This window comes from Staurois parvus, unplaced genomic scaffold (assembly GCF_062004578.1).
Source record: "Staurois parvus isolate SC_StPar_1 unplaced genomic scaffold, SC_StPar_1.0 ptg001051l, whole genome shotgun sequence".
Lineage (NCBI taxonomy): Eukaryota > Metazoa > Chordata > Amphibia > Anura > Ranidae > Staurois > Staurois parvus.
In genome coordinates this window covers 2,486,298-2,511,685 of record NW_028318847.1, presented here as the reverse complement: position 1 = coordinate 2,511,685, position 25,388 = coordinate 2,486,298, and the positions used below count along the sequence as shown (strand labels likewise).

The 25,388-nt window shown below is 42.7% G+C and overlaps 1 protein-coding gene across 1 annotated transcript in view; it reads right to left on the bottom strand.

Moving 5' to 3' along the window:
- Window positions 1-21,959, bottom strand: part of LOC149440825 (uncharacterized) — a 78,149-nt gene extending 56,190 nt beyond the window's left edge. The window contains exon 1 of the mRNA XM_089658049.1: window positions 21,726-21,959. The gene's annotated coding sequence lies outside the window, so the exon portion shown is untranslated. The remainder of the gene's footprint in view (window positions 1-21,725) is intronic.
- Between the last annotated feature and the right edge of the window lie 3,429 nt (window positions 21,960-25,388).

The following is a 25,388-nucleotide window of genomic DNA, read 5'->3' as shown; positions in this document are numbered from 1 at the left end:
GTACTGGTTTTACTAATAGAGTTCTTAGTTTCTCCTCCCTGCTTTGCAGGGAGGAGAAACAGAGATTGTTTCCTCTGTACAGAGCTCTGGATTGATTGTCAACACAGAGCTCTGGGTTGTGATTATACACAGCTGATTAGCATGTCTCTGCTGTGAACCATTCTCTGGGAATTGGTGACAGGCTCCCACTGTGTACAATTACAGTGGGTTCCAGCAGGGGGTACGTCGCTTTGCCTGAGCGGGCCACCCGTCTGCAGTACATTGCGGGCAGGTGTTCAGCAAGTGGTTAAACTGAATTGGTTTTAAAAGTTGAGATTTATGAGAGTTTACATATAATTTAAGTAAACATTAGTTAGACTTAGTATCCTTGGTAAAACTGTTCTGCTACTGACCAAAGTTACACTGTTGTATCCTCCTGCAGTATTCTTGTAGTACACTCCAGCCTATGTTCTCTGTGCCTAGTAAATTTGGGTCTAGCCTTGCTCAATAAATTGTCCTGCTGCTGGTCAATTTGACACCATATCTGTGGTCTCTTAGTTCTTGTAGTAAAACACCTGCCTGTTAGTTCTTGTAATAAAACACCTGCCTGTAACAGGATGTAGGTGTCTATTTTCACAGACTATGTGGATCCATCCTTGGGAAGTGGATGGCGGAGTGAAAAAGAGGACAAGAGTAGTTCAGAATGACAGTCAAACCCCTTTCCACTATGGGAGAAGCAGTGAAAAGAAAAGCCCTAAGGTTGGGATTGAACGGCAAATGTGATCTTAGTTGCTTGATTTATGTATGGAACCGTGCTGTTAGTACTGAGACATACAGCATTTTGGACATGTGAATGTTACTAAGAAATTCAGTAGACAAAGTGAAGCAAGGCTCCTTCTTTATTTCTATGATGCTACTGAGGCAATATGGCCTATACTTTTGGGGAGAGATATTACAGTATCTCACAGTACACTCCTCACATTTTTGTAAATATTTTATTATATCTTTTCATGGGACAACACTGAAGAAATGACACTTTGCTACGATGTAAAGTAGTGAGTGTACAGCTTGTATAACAGTGTAAAATTTGCTGTCCCCTCAAAATAACTCCAAATGAAAATGTCCAAATTGGGCCCAAAGTGTCAATATTTTGTGTGGCCACCATTATTTTCCAGTACTGCCTTAACCCTCTTGGGCATGGAGTTCACCAGAGCTTCACAGGTTGCCACTAGAGTCCTCTTCCACTCCTCGATGATGACATCACGAAGCTGGTGGATGTTAGAGACCTTGCACTCCTGCACCTTCCGTTTGAGGATGCCCCACAGATGCTCAATAGGGTTTAGGTCTGGAGACATGCTTGGCCAGTCCATCACCTTTACCCTCAGCTTCTTTAGCAAGGCAGTAGTCAACTTGGAGCTGTGTTTGGGGTCATTATCATATTGGAATACTGCCCTGCGGCCCATCCCCAGAAGGGAGGGAATCATGCTCTGCTTCAGTATGTTACAGTACATGTTGGCATTCATGGTTCCCTCAATCAACTCTAGCTCCCTAGTGCCGGAAACACTCATGCAGCCCAAGACCATCTGATGGTGATATTGGCCCTAACAAAACACATGTCTGTGTCCGTTTTCTCTGGTTTATTACATCCCATTCTCCTTCAATAAATTTGCCCTGCTGCTGGCCTATTTTACACTGCTGTATCATCTACTGTCCCTTATTTCTTAAAACACCTGCCTGTACTCTTTGTCTCAAGTACATTTTGACCTATTATCACTGATTAAAACTGTCCTGCTACTGTCTAATTTTACACTGGTTTATATTCTCCAGTATTTAAATGCTTGTAGTAAAGACATAGCTTGAGCTGATTTTCTCAAGTAAATTTGGGGCTAGCCTGTTCAATACTTTGCTGCTGCTGCTGCACTAATTTACACTGCTATGTCATTGGCGGTCTCCTAAAATGATACTAAACAGAATTAATTCACTTAAATCATATACTGCAAATAATATCACTGTATTTTTTTTTTATCCTGTAAGTACCTTATTCCTACAGCTCTGTTGGGTGGTTACATGATACCTTCCTGTTCTTTGTCATTTGCAGGGAAAGATCCTGAGGGGGCTTCTATTACTCGGTTGATGTATGCTCTCTACAGTACGAGTCTTTGTCTGCACAGCCCTGATTAGTGCAGGACCAGTCACATGACTAAAAAAAAAACTGTTGCGGAAGAGCAATTCAAATTAAATTATAAAATATCAAGAAACTGTTTTACATATCCCAAGAAATCTTTATGGACCATCAAATGTCTATATTTGTGCATTAACCTTCCTGGCGGTATTCCTGAGTGTAGCTCGGGGTAAACTTTCAGTACCAGAAGTGGTAACCTCGAGCTACACTCGGGAATACCCTGCAGCGTTACTCCGGGATCCCTGTTTCACTTACCTTGTCCTGCGCTCCCGCGATGTCCCCCCTGCAGCATCCCTGGCCATCTCCTCTGGCCGATACCGGCATCCGTCTTCCGGGTTCCATTCCCTGCGAGCGCCAGCATGTACTGGACGTAAGGGGGACGGAACCGGCGGGAAATTCAAAAATTTTAAAAGTGATATTCACTCAATACACTAAAATCACCTAGTATAACATTACTGTATCAAAGCATTTCACATACATTTTGTCCCTAGTGCTTTGTCCTGTGCCCTGCCTTCACTTTTACTGTTCTTTCTGCCTGGAAACTGAGAAAAGTCCATGGCATCCAAAAAGCATCCCTTTAGGTCAAAAGCCATTTTAGACCAGCCAGAGAACAGTAGTAGTAAATTAGAAACCACTTGCAGAATTGAGTGATAATGATTTTTGGGGAAATGAGTCATCAGACACTGAAAACGATTTTGCGACTAAGCTCAGTGATGTGCGAACTTGGCGCTATATTTCAAATTTCAGTGTTTTTGGTTTGATTACATTATTGAATTAAATGTATTACTATATTATTTTTTATAATTATATTATAATTTATGATTTCGTGTTTCAAATTTTATCATACTCGGGATGTTTACTAGACTCTTGTTCGGACAGATTTCAGTAAGTTATTCCTAAAAATTACAGGCCTACAATAACAAAACAACATATTTCCATGCAAAAAAATGTACCGCTTTGAGCACAGAAATATTGACATAATCATACCGCTAGGGAGGTTAATATGGTGTAGGCTAAGTCACAAAACGATTGAAACGGAAACAACACCTCCTGAGCTCAAGGATCCAGATCAAAGGTGGGTGGATGGATAGACCACCAAGAAAGTTCGTACACCAATGGATCAAAGCAAAAAAACCAAAAAAAAAAAAAGTGCACCAACCTTGCGCATTACCTCAATAAAAAAATTAGATTTTTTTAAAATGAGATATATACTGACAAACAAAGCAGTATAACAAGCATATAAAATCTTGAAAGAAACATTGAAGTGCAAGACCAGTGCGAGTCACATCAAGAGGGGAGACTCTCAGAGTTCAAAGGGGGGGGGGGGGTCCTTTCTTCCTCAGAGCTAACAAAACCATGAGTGCCCTCTTCTATATATATCGTGGAACTAAGACTGAGCCCTCCCAAATGGGCTCATGGCTTGCAATCAAAGACTCTAAGGCTGCTGTTTCCTCCTTCAATAGTGTTTAGCAATAGGAGAATATGGAGGAGGGAGGGGAATGTCCTTCACCACTATGATTCCACCAACCTGTGCGACTCTATAGTTACATGGGCTGCACAGATAAGAAAAAGGTGGAAATGAACAGCTTAGAAGAGAACTGAACATGCTCAGCAGATGACAACAGCAGGCCTACATGATCTCAGTCTGCAATGGGGACACAGAGGGAAAGGACAGCTGAAGGCAGGCAAGTAATGAAAATATTTCATAGTCTGGGTTTATTTGGCTGCTATATAATCTATAGTCAACTAATTCTTAATGAAAACTTGATAGACATTGGCACGTGGCAAGACGATTTTACATCAGCAATAATTATCGAACTACTGCCCAAATTCAATTTCTGGAAAAGTATGGAAAAAATCTCCACAATGAAGTTAGACAGAAAAAATAAAAATCTGGCATAAACAGAATGCACATTCTATTGAAAAAAAATGGAATTCAGCTTTAATCTGGTTTAAAGTGTAACCAGTTCAGTTTTGTTAAGAGAAAAAATAAACCCAGTCTGGGTAAACTATATACACTGCAAGGATTTTATATACAATATGAAAACAATGGTGCAGCACTATTGCCAATGAACATGTGTAAATCTCAAAGTAATAGAAATGTAACCCACCTGGATACATACACAACCGGGTGGGACAAGCGACGTTCTGATAGGACATACCTGTACATCCTGTCAGAGCCTGGAATCGCACAACAGTGTGATTCTTTGATGGCTGTGTCACTCAGACACAGTGCATCACAGATCAGGACATGGGTTCTGTGATTGGCCCTCCCGATCATGTGATGGCTGTGTCCGATCACAGCCATCACACAATGTAAACAGAGGCATGTACCTCTGTCTCTGCTCTCCTTCTGAGCTCAGTGAGAGCTCCGTGAGGAAGGGGAGAGGGGATCACTGCACCCCATCAGTGATCTGTGTGTAGCTGATGATTTTACTGTGCAGCTACACACTGATCACACAGAGTACAGCCATCCAACACCAGTGCACCAAGCACCAGCTGTCCCTTGTCCAAGTGCACATCAATATCTGCACCAGTCCCCATCAATCTGTCAACAGTGTACCACTGCACGAAAACCTCTGTCACAGTATACTAGTGCTCCATCAACATCTGTCAGTGTACCAGTGCCCAATCAACATCTGTCCCATTGCAACATAAACATCTGTCAATGTTCCTAGTGGATTTTCAACATCTGTCAGTGTCCTTAGTGGACCATCAACATTTGTTACAGTGTACCAGTGCACAAAAACATCTGTCACAGTGGGCCAGTGTCACATCAACATCTGTCATAGTGTACCAGTGTCCCATCAACATTTGCAATTGTGTCCCATTGCAACATCAACATCTATCAGTGTTCTATTGCTACATCAACATCTGTCAGTGTTCCCAGTGGACCATCAACATCTGTCAGTGTACCAGCATCTCATAAAGTTCAGTCACAGTGTACCAGGGCACAGAAACATACATCATGGTACCAGTGTCCCATCAACATCTGTCACATTGTACCAGTGTCCCATCGCAACATCAGTTGGTGTCCTTATCTGACCTTCAGCATCTGTCGGTGTCCCTAGTGGACCATCAATATCTGTTGGTGTCTCTGTAGACTGTTAACATCTGTCAGTGTCCCTAGTAGGCCTACAAAAATGTGATAGTCAAGAAATTGGATGTGTAATTGATGCCCCCAAAATGCTAGAAGTTGCTCCATGGATTTTGGGCCTCTCTGTGGCTAGTGAAAACATCTCACGCATGTGATATTGCCATATTGAGGAGGAGTATCAGAATGTATGTGGGGTATGTCTCTTAGTATGCCCATGCTGTGTTAGAAATATCTTATAAAATTGACAACTTTGTGTAGAAAAAAAAAAACCATGTTTTTATTTTCTTTCTACATTTTTCAAAAACATGTGGCAAAAAAACCCGATATGTTCAAATGATTACTTATGCCTCATAGAAATTTGGGGTGTTTGCTTTCCAACATGTGGTCATTTTGTCCTGGTGTTTGAGGGCCTTCAAATGTGTCCGGCAATCACATAACCCTAAACCCCGCCTTCCGGCTTCTGAAACCCTTAAAGGGCCGGGAGGCGTCGGTGCGGAGGGGTTTAACAAACTTGCATTTACATAACTCTGTACCCACAGTTGCCCAGAGGAAGACAAAAAACCCTAACAAAGCATTGTCCAAATTCCTCTAATAGGGGAAAAAAGATCTTGACAATCTTGTAAGAAATTGGCTATTTCCTGGATCAACACTCTGTGATGTTATTACTTATATGTAGCGTAGAGGCGGGTCATCACACACCCTTTTAGCGACATTGTGCAATGCATGTAAAACATGAAGCAGGCAGTAGCTGGACTAACAGCAGGAGGAGTTCTCCAACATAGTTAATGAATGTCAATGTTTTGACGGGGTGTGGCCCGCCTTTCTCAAGACAAATACAGTAGTAACACACAAGTATAAATTCCCACAACCTCTCCAACCACCAACCCCCCAGTGATGACATCACTAAAATTAGTGCATGAAAAAGAATAGAAAACAATACAAAACATTAACTAGAACTAGTCGTAGATATCTCCTACTATAAATGATAGCAATGCAGATTAACTACCGAGGATAAAAACAAAAAGTACCAAAAAGGAGGAAAAAGCAAAACCAAAATGGAGGTGCTCAAAGCTTGGAAAGCAAGACACATGGCACTAGTGGAACAGAACAAAACTAAATTTCAGTATTGCAATACACAAGTAGGAACATCTGTGAAAGTAGAGAGAAATGGACAACCTGCCATAAATGTTTGCAATATAAACAATGCTACCTGAAGAGAGAGCTACAGCATAGAACAGGACATAGACCCCCAGTGTGAAAGAGATGGCGGTGCACCATATAGGAAAAAAGCAATTGATAAAGGATATCAGGCAAAAAGGACCATACACAGTACAATCCAATATAAACAGAAGCATACGGATAAAAAGGTTGAACTAGGGAAACCAGAAAGAGAGCAAATGAATGAAAGGGAAAGAGGGGGGAAGAGGAGCCCAGAAAGCATATAGAAACCTTCCCTGACTTGAAAAAAAAAAAAAGTATAAAGGATATCATGAATAAGCTTAAAATATTTGTAAACTCGCACTGTAAAACAACCTATTCAGTGTAAAATAGAAATGAAAGGGAAAACATTTCTGTAAAGATATAAAAAGAAATACCTTTTTTTTACCCTTTTTATATAAAAGTGATCACATACCCTCTGGTCTCAGCTGCATATAAATATTAGTGCAGCACACTTTTTGGGCACCAATTCACAAAAAGAACATTGGGGAACTGGAGAAAGTACAGGGAAGGGCAACCAAACTGAGCTATGAGGAAATATTAGAGGAACTGAATGTATTCTCTCTTGAGAAGAGGAGATTAAGGGGGGATATGATCAACATGTATAAATACATCAGTGGTTCATATAGTGAAGTTGGTGTAGAGCTATTCACCCTGAGGTCATCACAGAGGACAAGGGGGTACTCTTTATGTCTGGAGGAAAAGAAATGTAATCTCCAAACAAGGAAAGGCTTCTTCACAGTAAGAGCTGTGAAAATGTGGAATAGACTCCCTCAAGAGTTGGTTCTGGCCAGATCAGTGGATTGCTTTTAAAAAGGCCTGGATTCTTTCCTAGATACACAGAATATAACTGGTTACTAACATTTATAGATAAAGTTGATCCAGGGAATATCCGATCGCCTCTTGGGGGATCAGGAAGGAATTTTTTTCCCTGCAGGAGCAAATTGGATCATGCTTTGCTGGGTTTTTTTTGCCTTCCTCTGGATCAACTGTGGGTGTAGGATTATAACTTTTTTTTTTTTTTTTTTAATGGTTGAACTGGACGGACTTTTGTCTTTTTTCAACCTGACTAACTATGTAACACTGATGTTCCCAGTGAATGGCTGTGCAGCAGTGGTAATGGTGTGTCAGCAAAAGTCTGATCATTGGAGGAAAGCAGGATGAATTCTCAGTGCAGTCAGAAAACTGCTCTTATGCCTAGTGTGGTCAGTTCGTAAGAGGAAAGCAAAGAAACTGGCAGCAACACAGGAATTTCACACAAAGGAAGCAATGCAAATAGAACAGGATACTTTTCACACAAGCACATGGTACAGAAGAAACATATCAATAATATGAAATGTTGGGCTGACATATTCTTTAAACCAACAAACACAATAATAAAAAAAGAACAGCAAAAGGTTAACAGCAAGGGGTCAGGGTAGGTGGGACAGCAGGGGGGGGGGGGTGTCCCAGTCGATTTCACATCATATTCCGAAGCATCAGGATATGGAGTCACGTGATAAGTAACATATATTTAATGAGATATAAAGCGGGCTGTGCCCTGCCAATGACATTAATTAAACTATAATGAAAAATTCCTCCTGTTGTAAAAGAACACCTACTTCATGTTTCATATTTTCGCTATTACTTATAAATAACGTTAGCTAGGTATATTCTGTTCATTTAACAACACATCCAGCTTATAAAAATAAATAAGTTAAAAAGTCAACTGAGCTGGCTAGATATAGCTCCCGAGGGAATCAATTGCACATTTACAGCGATTACTGCGAAGAAGCCTTTCCTTAGGTTGAGGGTAAACAGTGGCGTCCCGAGGCAGGTGCGGGGGGTGCAGTCCGCACCGTTTGACAGTGGCCGCACGGGGTGACACCGGACCCTCTCCACAAAAAGGTAAAGGATGGATTGGATCCATCTTGCGGGGACCGTCGGCTTGCTTTACAACTTACCTTTTCTTGGAGCGGGTCTGGTGTCACCCTGTATAGGTTGCATGTCGACGATCCTCGTCGGCATGCAACCTATACGGGTGACACTGGACCCACTCCAAGAAAAGGTAAGTTGTAAAGAAAGCCGACGATCCCCGCAGGATGCATCGGATCTGCGGATTGAGCATAATGGATCGGAGTCCGATCCATTATGCTCAATGCGCAGATCCGATCCATTCTGTGGGGATCGTCAGAGGGGGTGTCACCAAGTGTTACCGCACCGGGTGAAACCTACCCTAGGGATGCCTCTGAGGGTAAATTTATTTTTCTACAGAAGCAAAGAGTGCCCCCTTGTCCTTTGCAATGACCTTACACTGAATAACTTTGCTCTACGTTATCTATTTGGACCATTTACTGTATGTATTTACTGTATATGAGGTGATAATTTTTGCACATTTATTCCATTCTCTGTTCTGAAGAAATTGCTGTTAGTTTTTACCATGTTCTTTCTAAAAAACTGATTACGTAATGAGAAGTTATCGCTTAGTTATTATCTTTACGGGCAATCACAGGGTTGTAATGAGCAAAGCTGCAGTGTCTGTGTCCCTTTAGAAGTGGACGAGTCTGAAAACATTTCACAATTAATGACAAAATATAAATATTATAGGTAGTCTAGAGTGTTTTCAGGATATGCACAAACTACATTTTTAGGGAAGTCCTGATGAGAAATATGTAAGCTGCTACTACTCGCCTCTTTCTGAATAGTTGGTAGTCAGGTGTGGTCTGTGTTCTCCACTATAGGTGGCACTCAATGTGAGTGGTGCCACAGCTGGAGAAGAAATTAAGGGAAACAGTTTCTCTATGGTTTCCTGGGTCAATGGAGCAGCTTTCCGGTTGGCTATGCTGCAGTCATGTGACCCTAGGTGGCCATCTTAGGTCAGTAGGGTCTATATAAGTCTCTAAACTTTGGTTTTGCCACACTTTTTCACAAGTGGCTAATGCAGGGAGAGAGATCCTGCTTGGCAGGGAAAGCACTTAGCAGTAGGAAAAGGTTCCAGACGAGGAGGGACAGGCTAGGGACTCGCTGACCTAAAAAGAAGCCTCCTTGCTTGGGAATTGGACAGGCCAGGTCGCATTTTCCACCTCTGAGACAGACCCTGTCAGTATCTCTCCTCTGCCACATCATGACTGCAGTAAACTATGAGTTATTTACCCAGGCAGCGCCCTCCCGCTAGGGTGTTTGTAAAGTTGGCAGTCTGCTTAATACAAGTTTATTGCAACCGGACTCTGTGTGTTCTCTGCCGCCGCACCACACTGCATTAACCTACAAGGTGCCTGACTGTCCCTGGTTTCTATTCTTTTTTTAATTACTGTCCCGAAACAAGAATGCAGCAAAAGGTCAGAGAGAAGTCAGAATGCCATATCTGCACACATATTACCAGTCAAAAGCGCAAAGTATTGAGTATTACATAGTTACATAGTTAGTGTGGCTGAAAAAAAAAGACAAAAGTCCATCCAGTTCAACCATAAAAAAAAAAGTTATAATCCTACACCCACAGTTGATAAAGAGGTAGGCAAAAAACCTAGCAAAGCATGAACCAATTTGCAGGGGAAAAAAACACTTCCTGATCCCCCGAGAGGCAATTGGATATTCTCCGGATCAACCTCACCTATAAATGTTAGTAACCAGTTATATTCTGCGTATCCAAGAAAGAATCCAGGACTTTTTTAAAGCAATCCACTGATCTGTCCAGAACCAACTCTTGAGAGAGTCTATTCCATATTCTCACAGCTCTTACTGTGAAGAAACCTTTCCTTGTTTGGAGATTAAATTCCTTTTCCTCCAGACGTAAAGAGTGCCCCCTTGTCCTCTGTGATGACCTCAAGGTGAATAATTCTACACCAAGTTCACTATATGAACTACTGATGTATTTATACATGTTGATCATATGCCCCCTTAATCTCCTCTTCAAGAAAGAATAAATTCAGTTCCTTTAATCTTTCCTCATAGCTGAGCTTCTCCATGCCTCTTATCAGTTTGGCTGTCCTACTCTGTACTTTCTCCAGTTCTCCAATGTTCTTTATGGGAATTGGTGCCCAAAACTGAACTGCATATTCCAGATGAGGTCTTACTAATGATTTGTACAGGGGTAATGTCAGGGATCCGGGTATGACCAGAGATGTGTGGATCGACACAGGGAAACGCAGACTTCAGGTATAGTATAAAACAATACAATTTATTAAAGGCTAAACAATACATAAACGCAGTGCAAGGCTAAACATAAACACAGTGCAAACAAAACCAAACCTCCAACAGATAACAATATGTACAACACCAAACGTAGTCAGGCCGGGTCGGTAGCTAATGGGCAGACAAGGTACAAGGAGCAGGCAGGAGAGTGGTCAGGAGTAGCCGAGGTCGGTACAGGCAGAGTTCGTGCAGAGTCAGGATCAAAGCAGAGAGTCAAGCAGGCAGGATACAGGGCACAAGGGAGCAATACACCAAGGCACTGACTGCAGGCCTGGTCCTGCTTAAATACACCTCCTGCAATCAGCCTCAGGTGATGGCCTGATTGCAGGAGTGAGACACTGGCTGCTGAGAGCACCCGCTGGCCAGCCCTGGTACTGCAGCCCACAAGGTAGGTAAGCCCCAGCACTACCAGAGATAAGACCATTCCTGACAGTACCCCCCCCTCAAGGACCGACCTCAGGATGCTCCAAACAGTCCGTAATGGCCCAAATGTTCCACCGCCTGGGTCCGGCAACTGGCTGGGCATACCACTGCCGGAATCAAGTGATTGGCTGGGTCTCCTGCTGATAGGCCTATCTTTTTGCAGGAGACCGCAGGAAGGCAGGTTGCTGGACACAGGATTTCCAGAAGCAGGCTGGGCATCAGGAGCCGGTACGCCAGGCTGGCAGCAGGCGGAGGCACGCCAGGCTGGCAGCAGGCGGAGGCACGCCAGGCTGGCAGCAGGCGGAGGCACGCCAGGCTGGGCAGCAGGCAGAGGCACATCGGGCTGGGCAGCAGGCAGAGGCACATCGGGCTGGGCAGCAGGCAGAGGCACATCGGGCTGGGCAGTGAGCAGAGGCACATCGGGCAGGGCAGCGGGCACTGGGCCATTAGGCGGGGCAGCGGGCCATCAGGCGGGGCAGAAGGCACCGGGCCATCAGGCGGAGCAGCGGGCACCGGGCCATCAGGCGGGGAAGCGGGCACCGGGCCATCAGGCGGGGAAGCGGGCACCGAGCCATCTGGCATGACAGTGGGCATCGAGCCATCTGGCACGCCAGCGGGCCCCGAGTCAGACAGGACAGTGGGCGCTGAGTCATCAGACAGGACAGTGGGCGCCGGGGCGCCAGGCTGGACCACGGACACCGGGGCATCAGGCTGGATCGGGTCATCACGCCAGGTAGGATCATCAGGCTGGGTAGCGTACACTGGGTCATCAGGCATCCGGGCATCATGCTGAACAACGGGCACCGGGTCATCAGGCAGAGCAGCGGGCACCGGGCCATCAGGTGAGGCAGCGGGCACTGGGCCATCTGGCACGACAGCGGGCACCGAGCCAGACAGGACAGTGGGTGCCGAGTCATCAGACAAGACAGTGGGCGCCGGGGCGCCAGGCTGGACCGCGGGCGCCAGGGCGCCAGGCTGGATCGGGTAATCAGGCCGGGTAGGATCATCAGGCTGGGTAGCGTACACTGGGTCATCAGGCATCTGGGAATCAGGCTGAACAGCGGGCACCGGGGCACCAGGCTGGACAACGGAAGGCGGGTTCTCAGACAGCAGGCTGACCGGTTTGGATACTGGCAGGATGGTACTGGTTGGAAAAAATTTTCGCTTCTTCTTGGGTTTAGTTACTGGAGCAAATGCAGGGCTGTAAACGGAGGGAGCAGCTTCTACAGATGACTTCTTTACAGGGTTAAAGGTAGGATAGGTGCAGCGACTGGGAACAGGGGACTGGCATGTGGTTGATAGCAGGGTATACTGGGCTGTCACTGGGGGTGCTGTGGGAAATGGAGGAAGAGAGCTTTGAGCAGAGGAATGATTAGAAGCAGGACTGGGTTGTTGCAAGCTGACTGAGGCTGGGTGTAACAAATCTGACATGTCTGTAGTACTGGTTGAACAAAGCTCCGCTTACACAAAGCCTGTCTGACCAAGGACTGCACTGCGTTTATACAATCCACTAGCACATGTTGTGAACATGCTGAATAATACTCCAAGAAGCAATCCGGATCATCCTCCAATAACCATACCAGTGACTCTACTTGGTCTGCACTAAATGGCGGCAAAAAGTGATCCCTGCTTTCAGGGGTACTAGATGAAGCCAACTCCGCACAAGCCTGAATCAATGGTTGCACCTCAGAGAACTCCATGCCCTGATCTACTAAGGAATGAGCAACCCGTATGCGCTCTAGCAGCTGATCCCTGGCATACTCCAGAGTCTGATAGGCATAATCTCTGTCATCTAAGACTAGCAGAAACAAGTACACAACCTCCTCAGGATGCATCCTTCACAACAAGCCCAGATGGCTTCCCTGTGCAGCCACTTCTGGTCAGGAATGGCCTTGGTGTAATGTCAGGGATCCGTGTATGACCAGAGATGTGTGGACCGACACAGGGAAATGCAGACTTCAGGTATAGTATAAAACAATACAATTTATTAAAGGCTAAACAATACATAAACGCAGTGCAAGGCTAAACATAAACACAGTGCAAACAAAACCAAACCTCCAACAGATAACAATATGTACAACACCAAACGTAGTCAGGCAGGCCGGGTCGGTAGCTAATGGGCAGACGAGGTACAAGGAGCAGGCAGGAGAGTGGTCAGGAGTAGCTGATGTCCGTATAGGCAGAATTCGTGCAGAGTCAGGATCAAAGCAGAGAGTCAAGCAGGCAGGCTACAGGATCAGACTAAAGGGCGCAATACACCAAGGCACTGACTGCAGGCCTGGTCCTGCTTAAATACACCTCCTACAATTAGCCTCAGGTGATGGCCTGATTGCAGGTGTGAGACACTGGCTGCTGAGAGCACCCGCTGGCCAGCACTGGTACTGCAGCCCACAAGGCAGGTAAGCCCCAGCACTCCCAGAGATAAGACCATTCCTGACAGGTAATATGATCTCTCTCTCTCTGGAGTCTATACCTCTTAATACAAGAGAGGATTTTGCTCGCTTTAGTAACCGCAGCTTGGCATTGCATGCCATTATTAAGCTTGCAATCTACCAGAACTCCCAGAGCCTTCTTCACCATTGATTCCCCCAGTTGTACCCCCCCTTAGTATGTTTGAAGCATGCATATTCTTAGCCCCCAAGTGCATAACCTTACATTTATTGAGGTCGGCTTGTAAGTTGAAGACATCCTGTAAGGACTATTCCGCTGCACAGCTTGGTGTCATCTGCAAAGACTGAAATGGGATTTTTAATCCCAGACCCTATATTATTTATAAATGTATTAAAATGTAAGGGTCCCAACACTGAACCTTGGGGTACACCACTGACAACCCTAGACCATTCAGAGTATGAATCATTAACCACTACTCTCTGAATACGACCTTTTAGCCCGTTTTCTATCCATTTACATAGAGATTTTTCGAAGCCCGTAGACTTTACCTTACACATTAACCGTGTGTGGGGAACTGTGTCAAACGCTTTTGCAAAATCCAAGTATACCACGTCCACCGCCATCTCTCTGTCCAAGGTTTTGCTCACCTCCTCATAAAAAGAAATCAGATTTGTTTGACAACTTATGCCTTTCATGAATCCATGCTCTGTTGCTTAAAATATTTTTTTCCAGCAAGAACTCATCTATGTGATCTTTTAAACTCTCCAGTATCTTCCCAACTATAGAAGTTAAACTAACAGATCTATACTGTATTTTGCGCTCCATAAGACATACTTTTTTCCCCCCAAAAATACCAGGCTGGCCGCTCACCTCTTCTGTGCAGCAGAATCTGCAGACCTCCAGCGGTCCTACCTGTTCCTCGGTCCAGCGGTGTCCTCACCCTCTTCTCTCCTTGGCGCTTGTATCTGCAGTCTCTGGTCATGTTCTGTACCATGTCCACAGTCTCTGGTCATCCCCTGTACCGTGTCCGCAGTTCTTGGTCATCCCCTGTACCGTGTCCACAGTTCTTGGTCATCCCCTGTACCGTGTCCGCAGTTCTTGGTCATCCCCTGTACCGTGTCCGCAGTTCTTGGTCATCCCCTGTACCGTGTCCGCAGTCTCTGGTCATCCCCTGTACCGTGTCCGCAGTCTCTGGTCATCCCCTGTACCGTGTCCTCAGTCTCTGGTCATCCTCTGTACCGTGTCCGCAGTTCTTGGTCATCCCCTGTACCGTGTCCGCAGTTCTTGGTCATCCCCTGTACTGTGTCTGTAGTCTCTAGTCATCTCCTGTACTATGTCATGTCTGCAGTCTCTGGTCAGTCTATGTCATGTCTGCAGTCTCTGGTCATCTCCTGTACTATGTCTGCTGTCCATTGGTTCAGAATATTTTTTTCTTGTTTTCCTCCTCTAAAGCGTCTTATGGTCAGGTGCGCCTTTTGGAGCGAAAAATAAGGTAATTACTTGGTAAAGATTTTGACCCCCTTTTTAAATATAGGGACCACATTGGCCTTATGCCAATCGGTGGTACCGTACCATTCATTAATGAGTCCTTAAAAATTAGAAACAATGGCTTTGAAATGACAGCACTCAATTCTTTAAGGACCCATAAGTGTATTCCATCTGGTCCAGGTGCTTTATTTACCTTTAGGGCTCGTTCACACTTGGCTGTTTTACCAACGCTTGCAAATGCCCCTATAGCGTTTGGCAAGCGTTGGTCCGTTGTTTGCGAAGAGTTTTTTAACGCTCGGCAAACGCTCCGCAAACGCCGCATGCGCGGTTTAACAGCGGTTGCTAGGCGTTTGCCGAGCGTTAAAAACGCCCCACAAACGCCTATAATGCAGTTTGAATGGTGTTACCACTCCGCAAACGCTGGCCGGGCATTTGCGGAGCGGCAACATAGACTAGAATAGGAGGCTTCAACGCCTCCTGACTCGACCAGAGGCGTCCGTTTTGCTGCGACGCGACGCAAATGCTCCCGTTAGAACAGCACCATGTGCTGCAATGTGCAGAATTGGCAGAGGAATTTGGGAAGCGGTAAAAACGCTTCCCAAACGCCTCTCTGCCGTCTGCACACAACGCTAGTGTGAACGTAGCCTTATTCTGTCTAAATATTTCTGGATCATATTAATTGGACAAGAGCTGCCCCATGCTCCTTTGTATACATATAGCTGAAGAAGGTATTCATTAAATTTGCCTTCTCTTCGTCCCCAGTCACCCACTCTAGATTATTTTGTAAAGGGCCTACATGCTCAGACTGGACCTTTTTACTATTAATATGATTGAAGAATTTTTGGGGGTTGGTCCTGCTATCTTTTGTAATCTGTTGTTTGTTTTCAATTTTTGCGGCCTTTATTTCCTTTTTGCATATTCTGTTATATTCTTTGTAATGTTTAAACAATGATAGTGTTCCTTCATTTTTATATTTTGATCAGCATGACATCCTGGTAACTAACATTTGCAGAAGGAGAGGCCAATAGAAGCCTAAGTAATCTTCTCAGCAGAAGTTTTTTTTACGTAAACTTGGTCCTACTTCCGTAAAGCACAAACTGAGGTAAAGCAAAGAACACCAATGTGAATTAACCGCCCAGAAAATATGGCGCTTGCTTTACTAAAGTGAGATTTAAACAAGTGCAGAACCAAAAAATGTGTTTTTTTCCGTATCAATTCGTTACTAATTTTGTTTTGTTGCATTTGTTTCAAAATTAGTTTAATTTAATCATTTTTGACTGGATTTGAATTTTCCCAATGGATTTGAAGTATTACAATCGAAAATGAATTAAAAATATCAAATCGATCCGAATTCATTGTGAAGAATACCTGGTTCCACTCTATTAAAAATTCTAATTTCTGTAGATGGTTAAATTCTATTTTATTCTATTATTTCTATTCCATTCTTTTCTATTCTATTCCTTTTTTACTATTCTATTTTATTCTATTCTTTTATATTTCTATTCTGTTCCTTTATTTTATATTCTATTCTTTTATTGTAAATTCTATTATATATTCTATTCTGTTTAATTCTATTCGATTGAATTCTTTTTGAAATTCGAATTTGAAGGAAATCAGCAATAGTTAACAATATATTTATATTTAAAATTTGTTTCTGAATTTGAATTTGATTTGAATTTTGGAATAAAATGTAATTTTATTATTTTGAATTTGTATAAATTTGTTACCACTGTAATTCAGAATTTTGGATACATCCGAATAATGAACATTTCTTCCAAATTTCATTTCGGAACTAAACAAACCGCATAGGTCTATTGAGATTCAGGGCCCATTAACACCAGCTGGTGAGTGGTATGCTCTATAAAGCACACACCTGCTGCTCTAGGCTGGGTAGAGAGGTGCTATGAGTTGTTACAATGTATTTTCAGTGTTTTTAGTTTCTTTATTTTTTAACTTTATTGAAATGTCACAAAATTATTGTACATTCAATTTTATACAGCACAGCTTATTGCGATGTGGTCTAGTAAAAATGCAAAATATCCTACTTTTTTAGCACACTCCAATGCAGTGCATTAGTGTTAATTGAAACAGGACATTAGGTAAGTTGCTTTGTCTAGGCTTTGGGAACACTTTGGGCAAAGCTAACCAGCAACCCCCAAGACCTATGGTGTGAATGGGCTCTAAACGATTCAATTTAAGTGACATGATAAAGATAAAAAAAGCCTGCATCTGGGCTAAAACATAGTGAAAGTAGCATTAACTAGCTGCATTTAAGAATCTATATTATTGTTTTACATTTTAAGTATTATAAAAATGGAATTTAAGCTCTGACGCTACTGGGAAAGGATAAACTTTGACAACTGTTTGTGTTCACTGGTAGTTTCACAAGTTGTTCCTGTGTCCTACAGGTTAAAATGTGACATTCACTTACAGCTTAGTCACTCTGATGGTTTGCAGTATTTGGATATTTGTTTGTTGCAGTACAGCTTATTTTTATTTGCCACCCCAATGCACTTGCAGTGCATTCCCAAACTAGTGCGTGTCTGGTTTTTAGTCTGCTGTGGTGCACTGGGAGCAAATTTAAATGAATGGGGTTGCCTTGCCAACATGTGCATTGATGTGTGCATTAAACGCATCGTAATAGACCAGCTTGGTGTGAAATCACTTCAGAAACTGTAAAAAGTTGAAAATTCATAAAAAGAAAAGTATATAATTCATCCTAGGAATTTGTTATCATTGTAAATTTCATGTATAATTTGAATTGTATTTTATCAGTTCTACAAGATAATAGTTTTACTTCCTTCCTAAAAACACTAAAAGACTGGTAGCACTAGTAATTTTCTTTTTAGTTATCAGCCATTAGCGATAAAATTGCATAAATTAATTATATCAGGGTAAAAAAGAGAATAATGTTTCATTATATTAAAAACACATACAGTACACAATGTATACATTTCATTTAATGATGGGTAAAACCAAGTTCACAGGATATTTATTCAGAATGTGCTTATTAAATGTAGTGTTACCACCCATAGGAGCCAGCAGCTAGATAGGTTCCTTAGGTGTTTTCCCATAGTTTTGCCACACTGCCAGGCACATGAACACAATCACACATGAACACAGTCACTCTTTGGCTCAGTAAACAGTACAGTGGTGTTCTTTTTGGTGTTTTTTTTTTTTTAGGGAACTCTTGGATAGAAATTAAGGATGAGTGGGAAGCTCCAAAAAGAACTATGTACAAGAGAAGGACACTAACTTTCTTCTGCAGCACTTTAAGCACCGTCCTTGAAGGGGCCAGTAATGGACCTTTCTTCTCTAGTTGAAGCAGACAAAGGCAGAAATTTCTGTCTTTAAGCAACTTGAGCAGCGTCCCTTTCACACAGAACAATATGGACTAAGCTCTTCAGGATAGCAGCTGGTATCCCCTTTTCCTGCACTCATACAGTCCGTATTCTCATATGTCTTTAGACCAATGGATGCCTCCTTCCAATGTCCTCCAGATTCCTCTACCAGTGATCCCAAACCAGATCCAACAGGAGACTGTCCCTTAGTCAGCTTGCAAACCTCTCAGCTAGCCCAGCTGAGGCTTCACAAACAGCAAGCACATGGCAGGACTGCCTAGAGGGCAGCAGGCCCTTTAGGCTGGACTCCTCTCCAGGACAAGACATGAAGACTCGAAATCTCAGACTATTTATACCCATTTCCCAGCAGCCACTTGTGCAGGGCCCACAAAGATTGCCTGGGACTCTATAAATATTCATGTTGGCTCTTTACATTATTCTATGACTATGTTCCAGAACTATCCAGGTGGCTCTGGAGATACAATGAGAGCAATTAAACCCAGCCTGTGAGGCACAGAGTAAACCCTAAACAGTCACATGCAGCTGCACTGCCTACAGTGAGCTAAAACTAAATTTGCCTAACCCAGAATTGCAGCCACACTGATTACAGTGATGTAGAGGTACCCCCTATAGAGCTGCTGGTTTTGCATGCCCCTTACGTCCTGCATAGCCAGGCAACATGCATTTTCTACCTGCATTCGGAGTCAGTAACCAGTCCATGGGCTCATTTTTGTTGTTTTATTTGGGGATAAGCAACTTGGATAGTGTCTAGGGGTATATGGGACGCCCAACTTGATTTTGGTCCCCTCTAAATGAACCTCTTCAGACCCCAGCCAGAACTACCCATCCACCTGGCTGTCTTTTGAAGAACATCCTGAAGCAAAAGATCGTGAAAACAGGCTTGCAGCACTGTCCCAGGGAGAACTGGTTAAGGTGTTACTAAACCTTCAACAGTAAAATGAGTCTGTATATGCAGTAAAGCATGCTTGTTATACTCACTGTGGAACCTAAGGGGTTAATCCTCTGTATTGTGTAAAAAGGCTGTTTGATCCTTTCTTCTCTGCCCCTCCTCTTGTTGCAATGACCACCTAATACAGACTGAATCTGCAGTCACATGCACATGCTCAGTTTGGTGTGTATTGCCAGAGAGGTTTTTTTTTTTCTTGGGAGACTGCATGTGATTAGCAAAGGGCCAATCAGCACTGTTCAGACAGAGAGTCAAGGGTTTCACATCATCCTAGAGCAGAAAGAAAACTCCTCCTACAAACTTTACCCAGTGCTCTGCTGAAGTCACAAAACTGCTCTAACTGCTGATGAGAAAAGGTATTTAGAAGTTTATATTTACTAAAATATTTGCATTTCCATGTTCTGTGTACTGTGGGAGATCAGAGAGAATGAATGCAGGGTCCTTGGTTTAGTAACACTTTAAGAATAGCACCTAGCAGCCCTCTCTCCTGTAGGCTCCAGGGGTGTAGAGGTAATCACATTGTCCTTGTGTCCTGCAGCTTTGGATGAACTGCTTTCAGGCTTTTGCTGGGCTGGTTCCCTTACAAGCTAACAGGCTGTCCTTAGTGGGTGGACTATAAAGCAGTGGACCTCCTTCTGCAGCTTCCTTCCGATCTCTAGCCTTGAGGCAGAGCTCCCCTCCTTTGGGTTTCCCTCCCAGGCTAACAACAGCACTCCTCAGTTCTCTATCTTCCACCCGACTTCCTTGCTGGCCAGACTTTCTCATATTTATGGGTCTATCTGCCACATCGCCAGGCCTCCTGCTTGGGTTTGGTCAGACCCTCATGAATATGCACAACAGCTCCTTCTGGCCCCCACCTACTGGCTACTAGAACTTTCTCCAAGCTTCTAGAACAAAGACAGGCACCAGCGGACTGACTTGTAGAGCCCTCCAGCTTGACCTGAAGTAAACCCTCTCATTCACACCCAGATTTCTAGCAAGCCTCTAACTACACACTAGGGGGCGCTAGAGTGAGACAAGCTAAATGTACCTAAAAACCACTGAGCCAGAACTAAATCTATCTACTCCTAACACCTATCTAAGAGGGTACTACATTATTATCATGTTTTTAACAGAAAACTAACATGCTACAATGCAACCTGTAAATACCCCAAGTTCTGAGAGGAAGGATATTTCTGAAAAGCTCATAGAAAAACTGCTTATTGAAGCAATATGAAAATATTGCTTCAATAAGCAGTTTTCATGCACTTTACAGAAACATTGGAGTCACAAGGGTCATTTCACTAGGATATAAATACTGCATTAATTTTTGCCTTAAAATAACTCATGCAGTGTTTATCTCAAAAGTGATCAATTCAATACAAAAACACGTGTTACCAAATTAATTAAATATTAATGTTTTTCAGTATATAGCATTTAAAGCAGAAATTGGTCTAGATTTGTTTAATCTTAAACCTGCTCCCATCTCCATTCTTACCTATTCCCTGGGTGCTCTGGTCCGATCACATTATCTCTCCAGCGACAACAGTGCCTGAGCAGTGATGCCACCCATAGGCTTACTATGGGGCATCTGTTGTCTGCTGCGTCTCCTCTACCCTGAAGCCAACGCATGTAACCGAACCGGCCAGGGAATAGGTAAGTAGGTCTTTAAATGAGGGTGGGAGCAAGTTTAAGAAGAGATAGCTTAAGACCGGACTTCCACTTTAAATTTAGCATTTTTCACAGGCTAACACTGCACCAGAAGAAGATTGTTCTGTAAATGAATGCACACAGAAATATTTTGAAAACATTCTAGTGTGCTTTCATTCACAGAACAATTTTTATGTGTTGCAATGATACAGATTATTTACTTTCCTGAGTTTAGGATACTGTATTAGGCTACATTCACACATATGCAATTGATGCTCCTTTCATTTGTGCAGGCACAGTGGCCCATTCATTTGAATGTGATATTGTACCTGCCGGAAATGCAGTAATAAGGTCACTGCACCTTTTAAAAATCACAGCTGCATGGAAATCACATGGAGCTTTTGGTTTTCAGATGCGGGCAACCCCACGTCTGCTAAATAGCAGTGTGGTTTGGCTGCAGGAATGCATGTGATTTACATGCAGTCCTGCATCCACATTTATGTAAACCTAGCCTTACATTTGCACAATGATACACTGTATTCCTTATCTTACTGGCCAGTGTAGAGTTGTCCTCATAGTTATTTTATACATTCCTAAAATATCGACACCATGAGATAAATAACAAATGAGTTTTTCTTTCAGTTAATTATCTTTAATGAGTTCTTTCAGGTTTTTATGTGGTATTTACTGAATATTTTCCATGAATTTGATATTTTACTGTGATAAATTGACTCTTTTGCTATTGCATGCAATATTTCCAAACAAACAGCAAACACAAATAACAGATTCAGTAACTGTATCTTATAAATAGTTTACCAGAATAATAGAATAATTTTTTACCTCTTTCGTAGGTACAATTGAAGGCATCATGTGGTCATGTCTCAGACAAGTGAATGAAAATATTAGGTTCCAGTATAGCAGGAGAAAGTCCATCCAACACACGTCTCTTTGGAAGCTGGTTGATTTAATTGAAAATTAAAAGGGCAGTTTGTCCACCCTGAGAATTGTCCTGAGGCTTGCCATTACCTAATTACCAGCTTGATGATCCAGCTATGTGCATAGCGTGGTATTTGAATAGCTTTTTTTGCAGTAAACCTTGATGCTTGCAAGCTTGTGTAATCCTTTTGAGCATATGATCCACCAACACACTCTTTCAGCAGCATGTTGGCATATCACATTGTAAAAAAGAAAAAAAAAAACAATTTTAATAGGAAAATAGTGTGGTTTTCTACACGCTTTCTTTCATTTGTTATGGTCAGGATCTAAAACATAAAATTAAAAAAAAATAATAGGCAAATATGAAATATAGCATATTAATATATTCTTTCTATCCAGCCAGCAGGTGGAACTCTTTGTCTCCTCCCATCATTAGGATGACTACTTTTCAGCTATGCTAAAAGAGGATTATTATAAACACTAACTAGCCCATAACAGCAGCGAGTAGGAGTTTAAAATCAGACAAATGAAGCTGCAAAACAAATAGTATGAGGAAAGATGGAATTACAATAATCCACATATACCGATACAAATTTTAGCCATAACCATGAAGTACTAGCTAGGAAACTATTGTTGAAAATATTAATTGGTGCTTTTTTGTCATATGTGGCACATGGATATTTCATACTGAGGCCTGAAGGCAGATTCCAAGGTGTATCTAAATCCCAAACCAAAAAGTACATACAGTGCAGTTTACCAGTCCTTAGATGTGGTGGTTATATTCACTTTTTTTTTTTTTTTTTAATTCAGGCTTTTTTTTTTTTGTTTCCACCAGGTAATCATGTGAATAACACACATCCTGTCCCCGGGTGACTATGTTCACTCCTTTAGTCTAGGTTCACACCTAGAGGTGAAACTCGAAAAATTAGAATATCGTGCAAAAGTTCATTTATTTTAGTAATGCAACTTAAAAAGTGAAACTAATATATGAGATAAACTCATTACATGCAAAGCAAGATATTTCAACCCATGATTTGTCATAATTGTGATGATTATGGCTTACAGCTCATGAAAACCCCAAATCCACAATCTCAAAAAATTAGAATATTACATGCAATCAATAAAACAAGGATTGTACATAGAACAATATCGGACCTCTGAAAAGTATAAGCATGCATATGTACTCAGTACTTGGTTTGGGCCCCTTTTGCAGCAATTACTGCCTCACTGCGGCGTAGCATGGAAGCTATCAGCCTGTGGAACTGCTGAGGTGTTATGGAAGACCAGGATGCTTCAATAGCAGCCTTCAGCTCTTCTGCATTGTTCGGTCTCATGTCTCATCTTTCTCTTGGCAATGCTCCATAGATTCTCTATGGAGTTCAGGTCAGGCGAGTTTGCTGGCCAATCAAGCACAGTAATCCCACGGTCATTGAACCAGGTTTTGGTGCTTTCAGCAGTGTAGGCAGGTGCCAAGTCCTGCTGGAAAATGAAGTCAGCATCCCCATAAAGCTCGTCTGCGGAAGGAAGCATGAAGTGCTCCAAAATCTCCTGGTAGACGGCTGCGTTGACCCTGGACTTAATGAAGCACAGTGGACCAACACCAGCAGATGACATGGCTCCCCAAATCAACACAGACTGTGGAAACTTCACACTGGACTTCAAGCATCTTGCAGTGTGTGCCTCTCCATTTTTCCTCCATACTCTGGGTCCTTGGTTTCCAAATGAGATGCAAAAGTTGCTCTCATCAGAAAAGAGGACTTTGGACTATTGGACAACAGACCAGGTCTGTTTTTCTTTAGCCCAGGTAAGACGCTTTTGACGTTGTTTGTTGTTCAGGAGCAGCTTGACAAGAGGAATACAACATTTGAAGCCAATGTCCAGGATTCGTCTGTGTGTGGTGGCTTTTGATGCACTGACTCCAGCCTCAGTCCACTCTTTGTGAAAATCCCCAACACTTTTGAATGGCCTTTTCCTGACAATCCTCTTCAGGCTGTGGTCATCCCTGCTGCTTGTGCACCTTTTTCTTCCACACTTTTCCCTTCCACATAACTTTCTATTAATGTGCTTTGATACAGCACTTTGGGAACATCCAACTTCTTTTGCAATTACCTTTTGAGGCTTTCCCTCCTTATGGAGGTTTTCAATGATGGTTTTCTGCACAACTGTCAGGTCAGCAGTCTTTCCCGTGATTGTGATTCCTACTGAACCAGACTGAGAGACCATTTAAAGGCTCAGGAACCCTTTCAGGTGTTATGGCTTAATTAGCTGATTAGATTGGGACACTTTGAGCTGAAAATATTGCACCTTTTCACAATATTCTAATTTTCTGAGATTCTGGATTTGGGGTTTTCATGAGCTGTAAGCCATAATCATCACAATTATGAGAAATCACGGCTTGAACTATCTTGCTTTGCATGTAATGAGCCTATCTCATATATTAGTTTCACCTTTTAAGTTGCTTTACTAAAATAAATGAACTTTTGCATGATATTCTAATTTTTCGAGTTTCACCTGTATGTGTTTTCCGTTGTGTTTTGCAGAAATGCACAGCAGTCCATTTAACATGATTTCCTATGGGATAGGTTCACATCTTCGTGTTTTCACCCGTGCATTTTTTTGGAAAGGGTCAGGGACTTTTTTAAATGCAAAACACTGCATTTTTGGTTCAATAGACTTCAATGGAAACGCTGCAGAAAAGCATGTAGTGTGTTTTTGCCGCGTTTTTGATGCATTTTAATCTGCCCAGCAACAAGTAAAAAAAACCCAGCAAATTTCAAAAACACATAAAAAATGCATCAAAAAAGCATGTGCAAAAAGGCACTGCAGAAACGGATCAAACGCAAACTGCATAGGTGTGAACCTAGCCTAAGTCTGTCTTTGGAGGAAGTCATGACTGTTGCTTAGGCTGGATTGCGACCATATCTGTCTGTGATCATGTGCTATTATTCAGCAGAACACAATGATCAGTAATCATTTGGTAAAAATCTGACAGGCTGATTGTACATAAGTTGATCAATAGATCAACTTGTGTACAATCAGGGTGCACATACATAGATCAAAATTTGTTTGTTCTCTGCTGAACTGGCTGAATTTCAATCTATGTATGCCCCTATGGCTTTTGACAGGCATTAGACAGGCATTTGGAAAGCGTTTTTAATGCTCCTCAAACGCTCCCCAAACGGTTTTGAGGAGGTTGATAGGCGTTTGCCAAGCATTAAAACCGCACAACAAACACCTATAATGAAGTTAAATGGTATTAATGCTCCACAGCCGTCTCGCAACCGCGTCACAACCGCACCGCAAACGCCTGCCAGGTGTTTGTGGAGCGGCACCATAGACTTGAATGGGGGGCTTCAACTCCTTCTGACTCGACACGAGGCGTTAGTTTTGCTGCGACGCAACGCGACACAACGCCAATGCTTCAGTGTGAACAGCACTGTGTGCTGCCATGTGCAGAATTTTCATAGGTGTTTGAGAAGCGTTAAAAAAAGCTTCCCAAATGCCTGTCTGATGCCTGCTGACAAAGCTAGTGTGAATTGAGCGTTATGGTTGGCACATTTATATGAA